At 47.2% G+C, this 10000-nt stretch overlaps 1 long non-coding RNA gene across 1 annotated transcript in view; it reads right to left on the reverse strand.

The window, feature by feature from the left end:
* Positions 1-4714: 4714 nt before the first annotated feature.
* LOC125288787 overlaps positions 4715-10000 on the reverse strand; it is a 23149-nt gene continuing 17863 nt past the window's right edge. Inside the window, exons 4-5 of the long non-coding RNA XR_007192531.1 lie at positions 7315-7436; positions 4715-4813 (exon numbers count right to left, since the gene is read on the reverse strand). This is a non-coding gene — a long non-coding RNA (uncharacterized LOC125288787). The remainder of the gene's footprint in view (positions 4814-7314; positions 7437-10000) is intronic.

Consider the following 10000-nt stretch of genomic DNA (forward strand, 5'->3'; position numbering starts at 1 on the left):
GTAATTTATTTATTTATTTATTTTTTTCGCATGCCCAAATTTCCGTCAATGAGTCCCAGGACACTGAAAGACCAGGGTACACGAAACTTGGTGGGCATGTAACCCCACATGGATAGCATGGAACCATCGTTTTCGCTTTGATCTGTAACCCCGCGGCTGGACTGGACCCTGAAAGGAGGGTAGGGCAGACACAGTTTTTTCTGTGAATATCTCGAGAACCGTAAGGTTTAGGAGGACCATTTTTTTTTGTATGTTGATCTCAGGGGCCATGTCAACCCATTCCATAACCACTCATTTCATGTATAGCGCCACCTAGTTAAACACAAAAAAGTAAAAATGAGGTGTTGTAATTGAAGGTATCTGTGACCTAACATAGTCAAAACTGCACGAAATTGGAAGTGTATGATCATTATGACACCCTCTGTATGCACACCAAGTTTTGTGGAATTCCGTTCATGGGGGCCCACACAATAAATTAATTTATGTTACTATACACCAACTGGCCTGTAGGTGGCCGGAGACAGTTTTCTGTGAATATCTCGAGAACCGTAGGGCCTAGGAGGTCCATCTTTTTTATGTATGTTGGTCTTAAGGGGGCATGTCAACCCATCCCATTACCACTTATTTCATGTATAGCGCCACCTAGTTAAAAATTAAAAAGCAAAAAATTTGGTGTTTTCATCACAATATCTCTGGCTGACAAGGTCAAAACTGCACGAAATTAAAAGTGTAGGATCATTATGACACCCTCCGAATGCATGCCAAGTTTTGTGTACTTTCGTTCATGGGGGGCCTTACAATAAAATAATTTCTGTGTACATTCAGTGACGTACACCAACAAGGATTCCCGGGACACTGAAAGACCGGGGTACACGAAATTTGGTGGGCATGTACCCCCACATGGATAGCATGGAACCGTCATTTTTTGTATTGATCTGTAGCCCCCCCCGCTGGACTGGACCCCGAAAGGAGGTAGAAGGGCTGACACAGTTCTCTGTGAATATCTTGAGAACTGTAGGGCCTAGGATGACCATTTTTTTCCGTATGTTTGCCTCCAGGGGTCATGTTAACCCATTTCATGTGCACACATGTGCACAAACAGATACACACACACACACACATACATTCACAGTAATGTCACAGGCACAAACACAAGCACGCACGCACACACACACGCACGCACACACACACACACACACACACACACACACACACACACACACACACACACACACACACACATATAACATAAACATAAACACAAACAATCAAGAATTTCTCAGAATTATAAACAGGCAAGATGGAGGTGGGGTTGTATAAAATTAATTTTACATGTGAAATCTATGAACTAATCATGTTTTGGTACTTGTTGTCTAGCAGATACCAGTGAGAATTGAGTGTGGATAATGCAATTTAGAGAGACAGTTAGAATCATATTGGCCTTTCAGCGTGATTTCTTTTTTGTGGAAAAAATGTGCTGGACTGGGCGGTCATATTTTTGTGCAGCTCTGCGGTACATCTAGTTTTTTCACCAAGCCATCGTGGTCTCAGGCACATAGCAGCAGGAGCATATCTGAAGGATTCAGTGGAATATGAGGGGTTTGTTTTTTCTCCCCCCCCCCCTCCCCTCCCACTCATGCGGCGAAATACGCGCCGAGCCTTTCAGCAGACGCCTCATGCTGAATTGGATTTGACAGTTGGGTTGAGTTGAGTTGAGATGCCGGTTGTTGGCCCCACACCAGGAAAACGTTGTAGCGGGAGAAGCCGTACACAACACCAAAGGAGCGTGAGCCCAACGAAGGAACGACAGAGCGAGATAGAGAGAGAGAGAGAGAGAGAGAGAGAGAGAGAGAGAGAGAGCAAATGTGTGAGCCAGCGCCCAGCATCAGGTGGCTGGCCGTCACATACACTGCGTTCTGCATCTGCCCCCCCCTCTCAGACAGCTGAGCAGCAGTGTTGAGAGCGCAAGATAAGGAGGAGGAGGAGGAGGAGGAGGAGGAGAAACAAATGAAGGGAAGAGATGGAAAAAGAGAAAGAGAGAGAGAGAGAAAAAAAACGACAGGAAATGGTCGCCAGAGGAGAGTGTTTCGCGAGCGAGGCAGCCATCTGAGGAGGCGATGAAAATGAGTTGTGTGTGTGTGAGAGTGTCGACAAGTAACGCTAACCACCGCCAGACGACACACAGCCGGTCAGCCCCTGCCAGCGCTGTGAGATTAGCGCCGGACAAAGCGCTGCTCTGTGCTGCCACCAGCCCCCAGCGACAGCAGATATCAGCCCCCTCACCCCTACCTTGCCCAGTCCGCTGAGCCGCCCTGCCTACTGACCCGGCATCGATGCGCCGTCCGGCCGTCACACTCATTAACCTGGCACGCTCCGCTCGCACCCCGCAGACACGCCGATACGACTCCGCGCGGCCCCTATCCTTACCACTCACGCTGACAGGCCAATCAATTCAGCCAATCAATTTCACTGATGGAGGGATCCATTTCATTTCAGCGATGACATCACTCTCACACCCTCTGTCCCCCCCCTGCCCCCTCCACCCAGCAGGACGTCCTAGCAGGACACTACGTCCACGCCGATGATACTGCTCATTTAGCACACGTTAGATCCCCACACAGTCAAACATGACTGAAGAATGCTTTGCCTCCAGAGAGTTTGGGCCATTTTAACCGGGTCCTTCCAGCCGCCACAAGAAGCTTTAAGGAGCAGGAGAGGGGGTCAGAGCAGTGGCCCGCTCCCATAGATCAACGCTTAATGTGGCCACAGGCGGCCGGCGATGGCCGCAGACAAACGATGTTGCCACGGGGAGAGTCCCAGCGCGCCTGTGGAGCTGGCCTCTGATGTGGCGGTTCGGGTACTTAGCGCGATCGGGGCCGAGAGATCCGGGGAAAGCCAGCCGCGTGCGCTCCCGCGCTCTGCTCCTCTAATGGGTCCCCAGGCACCGCCGAGTGACCTCCAGGCCCGGCACATCCATTAGAGCCGCACTTTTTCCTCTCCCTCTCTCGCTTTCTCCCTCCCTCGCTCTCTCGCTCGCTATCCAGCTCTTCGCCAGCGCGGAGGGTCAGAGAGCGAGGGAGTAAAGCAGAGAGACAGAGAGAGAGAGAGAGAGAGAGAAAACAGCATGAGAGGAGGAGAGAGAGGACAAAATGCTTTCACATGTGGATCTAAAGTCAGTTTTTCGAACCCAAACTTTTCCCCACAGAAGCCATATGCAGTAGTATGCAGCTGAACTGGCATTCTGCTCTCCTCAACTCCACTCTCTCGTCTCTTCGCTTTGCTTTTGAATGTTGTCGACGGCCCTGAGGCAGCCCAGGGTGCCTCTGAACTCACACACACACACACACACACACACACACACACACACACACACACACACACACACACACACATTCCATTACGGGCTGGCAGCACTGGGGTGGTTTTTAGGGTTTGGGAGGAGAGGAGAACAACAGCCCTGTTTATCACCTGCGCTGTGCCTCCTGCTGGAACAGAGAGAGAGAGACAGGGCACACTATCAGACTGACACAGCAAGCACGCACGCATGGAAATGCAAAAGGAGCCTGACACACACACCATCTAAACACCCACTATCTTTCTCTATGGCCCACATAACTCTGTGCAAACACTCCCCTCTACATCTGAAGAAAGGGCTGGGATTTGGGATTTGGGGAAATATGCAAGTGTATGTGAGTATGCGAGTGTATGGTATTGTGTTTGTGTGTGGGGGATGGGGGGTTTGTATGTGTGTGTGGGGGATGGGGGTTTGTATGTGTGTGTGTATGTGTATGTGTGGGGAGTAGGTGTATGTGTGAGTGTTGTATGTTTCCAGTGGGATGGATTATGTCATCTGTTTGAAACAGAGTAAACTGGTGCAGAGGCATCTGGCACACTCACCACCACCCCCCCCCCCCGCCAATCCTAATGATTTCTAATTCCGCTAAACATCCCCATGCCATGAAAACCCTGCATTCCACAGGGGACGTGCCACAAATCTCCCATCGCATGTTTCCCTTTGTTGATTTGGGCGCGACGACAAGACTGCCAGCTTATCAGCACTTCAGCCCGCACGGGGGAGCACCACAAAGCCCTCTCACCCGGCTCCTTATTAACAGCTAGTCCCCTCTGTCTCAGCTCAGCCTAGTCCCACTCCCAACAGGACAACAGAGAGAGAGAGAGAGAGAGGGAGAGAGAAAGAGGGGGGTGAGAGAAAGAGAGAGATGGAGGGAGACAGAAGGAGAGAGAGAGGTGCAGGGATAGAGAGAGAGAGAAAATCTTGTGGTCAAAATTACTCCAAGACAACTGGTGTGAGACTGCAGTTTTATTCTCGATACGGGGAGCATGCCCACATGATATGTCAAAGTAACAATCCCACACATCTGTGGGTGAAGCCAGTTCTTATACCACACACACACATGGAAAATCACAAGATTCCCCTCAACAATGATCCATCCAACCAGTCAGTATTAACAGAGATAAGGATGTTACAAAACCCGTTAACCTTCTAGTAGCCGAGGTATGTTTGTGTCGTTTAGGTGAAGACAATCAGACACACTACAGCAAACAGTCTTCTCACTCTCTGGAAAGAGAGGCTTCAGGGACACAGAAGAATGAAGAATGAAAGGAACCATTTCCTCATGGCACATGTTACACTAAACATTTCAGTAAATGAGAAACCTATACAAAAAATGATACCACAATCTCCTCTCTTCCCTCTCATATTTTCTTTATCTTTCATTCTCTCCAGTATCTTCAGGCTTGACCCCTCCTCGCCTCTCAGCCCCAGGATGTCCATGTCAGCCTCTCAACAAGTCTCCATGATCGGAAAAAGAAACAGAAATCCGGGATGAAAACCAGAGCTCATGTGGTCTTTGACACTAATCAGTGATGACGCCATGTATTGAGGATAGATGATAGATAAATGTTCCAGCTTTTATATAAATGAACACTTGAAAGACATAATTAATTTAAAGAGCCACAAACATCCTCCTTCTTTACCTCTTAACAAACCCAGGAAGCTACACAAATTCAGCTTGTTTCTTAAGAATACACATTTACATCTCTCATGAGGGCTAACAGACATGTGAAAAAGTTGTGATAATGCTCCTTCATAAGAAAGAAAAAAATATCATAGCTGACTGTTTAGTGTCAACTTACATAGTGCTTATGACAGTTATGTAAGGTTTATGCGTATTTTATAAAGTCTATAAATAATCACTTTACTTGAACACAGTATCCATAGGGCATTATAAACACATTCATATATGTTTATAAATAATTAATAATGTCTCATAATGATTGGTAAATGTCTATATAATTATTTAATTATTAAGCATCATTTAAATAATTAAGCGTAATTTATCACAATAGATTATAAATCTTCTTTCACCTCTTGTTGATAACATCTTTGTCTGATGTGAAATGTTGCATATTTTAACCAAATGCTCTGAACATAGTTAGACTTGTCAGGTGCTATGGTGCGTTATGAATATTTTATAAAACATTATAAATGTGTTTATAATGCTTTAGGAATACTGGGTTTAGGTTTGACTGTCAAGTTTTACATTGCACATTATGAAAATTTTCAAAATAAATTCAAGCAAGGCTACTGGAAAACCGATTCTAAAGAAAAGGAGTATTTCACACCCCAAACATGTTACGTGCATACGGACACTAGCGTGGCGGTTCAGACACTCCGACACTCTGAGACGCCTCTAATATGGAAACTCTCCTCAGGCTGAGCAGCCTCTAATATGGAAGCTCTCCTCAGGAGAACTAGCCTGACTGCTGGTCCATCTAGTCTTCACAGATAAGATCTGCGTTCTCTACTTATCCTGGAGGAGGAGGAGGAGGAGGAGGAGAAGGAGGACGAGGAAGAAGAGGAGAAGCAGGAGGAGGAGGAGGAGGAGGAGGAAGAAGAGGAGAAGCAGGAGGAGGAGGAGGAGGAGGAGGATAAGATGGAGGAGGAGGAGGAGGATAAGATGGAGGAGGAGGATAAGAAGGAGGAGGAGGAGGAGCTGGTTTTCCCTGCAGCCCTGGTGCTGGTGTGGCCCGTGTCCTCAGCGAGGTCTGTTTGTTTTGTGCCCGTTCCTGTTGTAGAGCTGGAGCTCCTGATCACAGCCATATGTCTGACTAACAGTCTTTCACTCTCATTTCCCCCCTCTCTCTCTCTCTCTCTCTCTCTTCCCCCCTCTCTCTCTCTCTCTCTCTTCCCCCCCCTTTCTCTCTCTCCTGCTTTCCCCCTCATTATTTTGGCCATCGCTACTGGCATGTTCAGAAATGTTTTGATTTTCTGTGATTTCAGAGAATTTTTTGGTTAAACTGCAGCGCTGCTCGCTGCATATAAAGTCAGCTTTTTTTTAAACACCAATAAAGATGTTGTTTCAGGTAAAACATGGATAAAAAAAATACTAATAGAATATTTAATAAAAACATATTTTTCTCTCCCTGCAAAAACAGGTTCATTTGATTACCATGTGCAATAAACCCCATGCGTATGAGTGCAAATCCAGAACACAAGTAGCGAGACACAGTAAACAACGCTTGCTCAGACACTGTTGGTCTTACGGCTGGCACCATGCCACTGGGCACTACGCCACTGGGCAACGTGGCACTTGCACACAGGGCAGCGGCTCTGGTGAGTTTGTGATTACCTCATTTTTCACCCGCTTGGCGAGAGGCCATAGAACTTTCAGCTCAAGTGTTAATGAGTGCTGGGAAATTCAGGCAAAACTGCAAAGCCTATATTTTTTTAAAACGCCAGGCATAAAAGTGAAAGGGAGGCATTAGAGTCTCATTTTTAACACGGGTCCTCTGGCCCCTTGGTTTGAATAAACATTTAACTGGTTTCACTTTATCATGTTGAGTCCTCTGGATGGATGACTGGCACTCCCATGCTGTGAAGTTAGCCAGCAGTCAGCTAGACTAGAGAAATTTCATAGCACCAAGCCACACACACACATGTACACACGTACACACACACACAAACATACACACACACACACACACACACGCAAACACAAACACACACAAACACACACACACACACACACACACACACACACACACACACACACCCGACACAAACCCCCCACACACACATATCCCACGCCCTAAACAAAAAGACACACACAAACCACACATAAACAGAGACTGACACACACACACACACACACACACACACACACACATACACAGAAGCAAAAGAAATGCTGACAAATATGTGCACTGAAAGGTGTCATCATTGGCTGTGTCTTTGCTTCTCATATGAGGACCCACAGTGCCTGTGCTAAGAATAGGTGTTTTGAAAGATACCTCTCTCCCACCTCTGCCATGTTCTTCAGCGGAGGAGCGCACAACTCGGGAGAGCCTCGTACAGCGTTGCCATACTGCTGACAAACATCTTCTGCCCCTGATGCCTCTTCTGTTTTATGTACCTATCCACACATAAAGAGAGAGAGAGAGAGAGAGAGAGAGAGAGAGAGAGAGGAGAGGCAGGAGAGAGAGGAGACAGAGAGAGAGAGAGAGAGGCAGGAGAGAGAGGAGACAGAGAGAGAGAGAGAGAGAGAGGCAGGAGAGAGAGGAGACAGAGAAAGAGAGAGAGAGAGAGACACAGAGAGAGAGAGATGGAGAGAGATGGAGAGAGAGAGGCAGGAGAGAGAGAGAGAGAGAGAGAGAGAGAGAGAGAGACAGAGAGAGAGAGATGGAGAGAGAGAGGCAGGAGTAAGTGCCCCTGCTGTTCCACAGCTCAAGGGCTCAAAAAAGAAATAAAAAAAAAGCGAGCAGAGAGTGTTTGACTCCTTAACGCTTATGAGGATGAAGCGTTTTGCTAAGTCTCCTCCATAATGACAATGCCACACTTCTCTCACTGTTCCTTCTCTTCCTTCTTTTCTTTCTCCTTCCTCATCCCTTCTTTCCTTTGGCCTAGGCCTCATTTCAATAAGAAATCATCCATTATTTAGCTCCCAACCCTTCCTGCCCCCCCCCCCCCTCTACTGCAACCCCCCGTCCCCCCACACACACACACACACACACACACACACACACACACCCTCCGCCCCCTCCCCTCTGAGCAGACACCCCGCTGGTGCTCACTTCAAGGACGACCGAGGAGCAGAGGAGGAATGGAGAGAGGCAAGAGAGAGCGAAGGAGAGAAGCCGACCCAGTCACCAGACGAGCCTTCAGAAGAGAGTGCAGTGCAATGTGCACACACACATTCACAAACACACACACACACACACACACACACACATTCACACACACACACACTCACACACAAACACACACAAACTCACACACAAACTCACACACAAACACACACACTCACACACATAGTCACACACAAACACACACACACACACACACACACACACACACACACACACACACACACACACACACACACACACACACACACACACATACTGAACTGTGTGACCCAAATATACATGACTTTGTTCTTCAGTTCAAAGTTTCTCATCCCTAACCATGAAAAACACCTATGAAAAAACAACAATGAATAAGTCATACACAAACCAAAATTTATTTTTTCCACAACAAGAAACTTTCCCACTGCTCTCTATAGTTAGTTAGTTTTCCTAGTTATCTTGTATTATTTTGCAAAACTTTGATCACTTCAGATACTGTACTCAGATACAGTTTACATTAGCCATACTGTATGGAACATGTATCACAACATGCACTCACAATGAAAAACAATGAACAGCACACAGACAACGATTCGTATGAACACATACAGCATAAATAGTCTCCCCTGGGTATGTGTGTGTGTGCGTGTGTGTGTGAGTGTGTGTGTGTGTGTGTGTGTGTGTGTGTGTGTGTGTGTGTTTGTGTGTGACTATGTGTGTGAGTGTGTGTGTGTGCGTGTGCGTGTGCGTGTGCGTGTGTGTGTGTGTGTGTGTGTGTGTTTGCATATGAGTGTGTGTATAAACAGCTTCCGACTGAACCTGTCACAAGACCGGCTGGATCCTCCTCTCATTTGAAATGCCATCTCCATATGAAGGACGCTATCACAGCGTCTCTCATGCAAAATAAAGTTGCAGGTTTGTGTCGTACTTCACACAGCCCTAATGATGATCCCCTCTTTTGCGTCTCATTCAAGTGCACAAACATCAGGTCCAGTGAGACTTGCGTGACAGAACAGTCTCTTCGCATTACAATTCGCCGGGAAAAGATATAATAATTTCCCTTGAAAACTGGGGCTAGACGCTGGGATGGTAATGATGGAATCTTTGATGTTTAAATTAGGATATCACACACAAGGAGCGATCCTCAGTGGGCCCCACCTTCTTACGACAAGATTAGCAGCCAAAAGCAGAGCCATTACAGCGGTTTATTTCTGCCACAACCTGCTTGCAGAAGCACACACAGAGACACACAGAGAGGCACAGACACAGAGAGGCACAGACACACAGAGCGGCAAAGACACTTAGAGAAGCACAGACACAGAGCGGCACAGACACAGAGAGCAGCACAGACACACAGAGAGGCACAGACACTTAGAGAAGCACAGACACAGAGAGGCACAGACACACAGAGAGGCACAGACACACAGAGCGGCAAAGGCACAGAGAGCAGCACAGACACACACAGACTGGAGCCTGGCTCACAGACACACAGAGCGGCATAGGCAGAGGAAGAGAGACACGCCGATAGAGGGAAGATAGCAAAAGGATGTGTGTGTGTGTGTGTGTGTGTGTGTGTGTGTGTGTGTGTGTGTGTGTGTGTGTGTGTGTGGTGTGTGTGTGTGTGTGTGTGTGTGTGTGTGTGTGTGAGAGAATGAGAAATGGAACAGACGTAATAAATGGAAACGTTCAGTATATTTCTATATATACTCTTTTGATCCTGTGAGGGAAATTTGGTCTCTGCATTTATCCCAATCCGTGAATTAGTGAAACACACCAGTGAACACACAGTGAGGTGAAGCACACACTAACCCCGGCGCAGTGAGCTGCCTGTAACAACAGCGGCGCTCGGGGA

Source organism: Alosa alosa, chromosome 23, assembly GCF_017589495.1.
Source record: "Alosa alosa isolate M-15738 ecotype Scorff River chromosome 23, AALO_Geno_1.1, whole genome shotgun sequence".
NCBI lineage: Eukaryota > Metazoa > Chordata > Actinopteri > Clupeiformes > Clupeidae > Alosa > Alosa alosa.